The sequence below is a fragment of the Pinus tabuliformis genome, chromosome 3_1 (assembly GCF_031772625.1).
Source record: "Pinus tabuliformis cultivar Carrire ecotype Pingquan chromosome 3_1, CPIR1, whole genome shotgun sequence".
NCBI lineage: Eukaryota > Viridiplantae > Streptophyta > Pinopsida > Pinales > Pinaceae > Pinus > Pinus tabuliformis.
Window position 1 is genome coordinate 53,487,616 of NC_142301.1, and position 4,284 is coordinate 53,491,899.

The window sequence follows — 4,284 nt, forward strand, 5'->3', positions numbered from 1 at the left end:
TAGGTTTGCCTATATTACTTAAAGAGGCCATTTTTTTTTTACATAATACCAAAATTCACTTTTAAAAATAAGGAAAATTCACACAAAATCCATATTTATGAAACTTTTGCAATGTTGCTACTTAAAACTAGAAACAAATAACCAATAATAACCTTCAATATGATGGGTTATCAAATTTAATACCTTAAATGATTTATAAAAACCCTTCAAACCTGGAACCTTTGAATACTTGCTAATATTTATAGTGGTGTACAAGTCAAATTTACATGGATGGAAAAAATGCGGAGAAACTTGACCCTCTAATAGAGAAGAAATTCTATAATCGATTGATATTGGATTACCATGCCCTCTACACCCCGTAACTTTGCAATTGATCACTTTTGTTGTGAACTTTGAATTTTTTTTACCCTTTTTGAAACCTTATATCTTAGTTTTTAGATTTCGACAAAGAGGGGTTGTCAAAGCAATCCATGCTACTTTAGCTCATCGAGCGGCTCAATAATGACTGTATTTATCACTATCACGCTTATTCGGGGAATTGTTTCTCTTGATCCAACCTCCTTACTCTCCTTTTCGAACCCTACCCTACTTAGATACAGGAAGTCCTAAACAGGTGGTAGCAACTTCTCTTTGGCCATTCACAGATGTGTCACTCAGGGTCTCAGATTTTTATGTCGCACTCACACGCTTATATCTCCTTTATGATTTGCTCTGCGTTTTGTGAAAAAGCTTAAGCTTGATTTGATAGCATATTAGACTCACCAATATAGATATGAATGAAAACTAATTAGAAGCTTATAGGGCATTGCTCTAATTTTCTAAAAATATTTGGACTAATAACTTCCACAGATATTTAAGACTAAGAAATATTAAAAATATCTTTCCAAAAATATGTAGTATTAACAACTAACTATGCAAACGAATTCAATCAACAAGATAAAATTATAACAAAATGAAAAATCAAATGCATTATTTCATTAAATTTATTTATTTATTAATATAACTGTAAAATTTGCAATTGTAATTTTTTTGAGTGAACATAAAAACCACAAACCAGAAACCAGAGAGCATAATCAAATCAATCTCAATCATGGAAAGCGAACGAACATAAACATAGAGTCCTTATTTGAGATGCTGTTTAAAAATCTTTAAACACATTGATTTCAACCTTTTAAATTAAATTCGTTAGTCCAATCCACGTTGTACTTATAAAGGCCATTTGACCGGCGAATCGATCTCGGTTTCCCGTGGGCCGTCGGAAGCAGATGCCGAGGCGGCGGGGACTTCCAACCTTTCGGTCAAGGCGGCGGCTACTGCTACCTTGAAGCCAATCAAACGAAGGCCTTCAATTCAGATTCAAAGGACCCCACAGGTTAACGATGATTTCCCACTAACAACCATGAAACTACTTTCGCCTGCCGGAGTATCAAACCCTAAACCCATCTATTAAATCCCAAGCCATCACCAACTTGCTTTTCCTCGAGTTGTGAGTTATCGAGATGATGGACTTCATTTTCTGCTTGGACAGTCAGTCCCTGCGAGAAATAATGAGAAGCATAGTTATAACTTTAGGCTGGACTTATATTGCGCTGTGGTCGTTGGCTCAATACGCACCGTAAATTTCTTTCCCCCTATTCTCATGAGGATTTTTTTCTTTGTTTTTCTGTCATGAATATCATTTGAATTTAAGAATTAAGGATATTACCTTTTATATATAATTTATGGTGTTCATTTTCAGAGATTTAGAATGTAAGGACGGACTGTTTAACCCAGAAATGGAAACTGGATCCTGGAGGGCCGAAAGTGTAGGTCAAACCCTTTTCAATTTATACAAGCTTTGTCGATTTGGCGCTGTGGATACTGGGTAAGTTTAACCCATAATCAGAATACCCATTTATAGTACAGATTTGAAAAGTTGCAAGCTATTAGAATAGATCAATTTTAAATTCGGATTTTTTAAAGAGTATTCAGGGATACAAAGGAGAGTCATCCTCTTATACTATACATTACATGCTTGCTTCTTTCTTGTTGGTGTACATGCACTTAGACTAGCTGTAGACTAGCTGTGTTGGTGTACATGCACCTAGATTAGCTCCAGTTAACTTATTGCTTGTATGTGGCACATGTACACATAAAGCACACTTAGCTTTAGTTAGCTTTAGTTATTGCATGCACAACTAAGCTTAACTTAGTTGCTTTTATGTATTTATTCTAAAACTCATATTGTAGAATCAATGCGATTTCATTCTTTTCTCAATTCTTGCTCGCTTCCTTCCTTCTCTTGCAAGCTTGTTTATTGTTTTGCAGATCTAGATCTATCTGTGTATCTCAAAAATCTTACATGGTATCGGAGCACAGGGATTTGTAATCAGTGCACAAGCAATTTTATTTGCAGGTTCAGAAGATTGAAGCAACAACAAAGAATGGAGTCTAAATTGGAGTTTCCACAATCGGCAATTCTCACTCCATATAATTATTTCGAATGGAAGCCAAAGATTCAACTTCATCTCAGAAGTAGAGGCTTATTTCGAATAACCATGGAAACGGAAGTTGAACCAACATCGGCAATGGAGAAAACAAGATATTTCAATCGCATGGACGAGGCCTTCGGCATCCTATGTTTATCTATTTCTCCAGAACTGCTATTTCATGTTGAATCATGTTCAACTCCAAATGAAGTATGGAAAATTTTGGAAGAATTGTTTGGAAAACAGGATGAAATGCTTAGAATGATAGACGATTCGATCGCAATCTATAGAAATCGTCGTGAAAGCTTTAGCTTAGAACCGGAGGACCCGCATGTCGCCAGCCTGTACGCCACCAACTACGTCCAAGGTCTCCAAGAAACCGACGGTGGTGACCCTAACCAGTTGGAGGTGGCGGCCTGCTGCAAACATTACATGGCCTATGACATGGACAACTTGCATGGGGTCGAGCGTTACACGTTCAATGCCATCGTGATGCAACAAGATCTGAAGGACACATACGACTCGCCATTTAAGAGCTTTGTGCTGGATGGCAATGTGGCCAGCATGATGTGCTCCTACAATCAGTTCAATGGCGTCCCCACCTGCGCCGATAGAAATCTGCTCGCAGGCACCATCAGAGGCGCTTGGAACTTGAACGACTATATTGTCTCAGACTGTGACTCCGTTTCTGTATTCTACAACCAACAGCACTATGGGGCAACTCCTCAAAACGCAGCTGCCGATGCTATAAAGGCAGGTCTGGATCTCAACTGCGGGACATTCCTAGCTCAGTACACACAATCACTTGTGCAACAAGGCAAACTGAACGAGACTTCCATTGATATAGCTCTGCATAATACCTTCACGGTGCTGATGCGCCTCGGCTGGTTCAACGACAACCTGGCTCAGCAGCCATATGGGAATCTTGGACCTAATGATGTGTGCACTGATGCTAATCAGCAGTTGGCTCTCGAGGCTGCGAGGGAAGGGATAGTGCTGCTAAAGAATGATGGTAAATTGCCATTGGCAACAAACCAGGTCCACTCCTTGGCTGTCATTGGCCCCAATGCGAATGTCACTACAACAATGATCGGAATCTATGCCGACATCCCATGTAGGTACACAATGCCCCTTCAAGGCCCTTCAGCTTACACTCAAACTGTCTACGCACCTGGCTGTGCAAACGTTGCATGCACGGGAAACGAGTCAATACCTCAGGCAGTCCAGACAGCCAGCAATGCAGATGCAACAGTGCTAATAGTTGGTGGAGACTTGTCATTGGAAGCAGAGGCAATCGACATACTCAATCTCATGGTCTCCACGTATTTGCTCGCGCTCTGTCAGGCCGCGGATTTGCGACCCCTGGAGGAAAACATGCTGAGCAGAAGTTTCGATTCCTGCGAGATCGACTCGGGGTGAAGGACATGACTCCTTCATGACTGCCTAGCAGTTGTCTTTTCTCTATTTTTTGCATTATATTTTGAGGGGGGGTTTTCTTCCCACTGGGTTTTCCCTCTTTCCTCTTTTTTTTATGCATTGTATATGGGTACCTAAAATGGCCGTGTTGCCGGGACTCATTCATTTTGCATCACACTCACCTAAGTTATGCTTAAGGGGGGGTGTTGGTGTACATGCACTTAGACTAGCTGTAGACTAGCTGTGTTGGTGTACATGCACCTAGATTAGCTCCAGTTAACTTATTGCTTGCATGTGGCACATGTACACTTAGCTTTAGTTAGCTTTAGTTATTGCATGCACAACTAAGCTTAACTTAGTTGCTTTTATGTATTTATTCTAAAACTCATATTGTAGAATC

The 4,284-nt window shown here is 39.9% G+C and overlaps 1 pseudogene; it reads left to right on the forward strand.

The window, feature by feature from the left end:
* The first annotated feature begins 2,729 nt into the window (after positions 1–2,729).
* Positions 2,730–3,887, forward strand: LOC149185733 (beta-xylosidase/alpha-L-arabinofuranosidase 2 pseudogene; annotated as a pseudogene).
* The last annotated feature ends 397 nt before the right edge of the window (positions 3,888–4,284 follow it).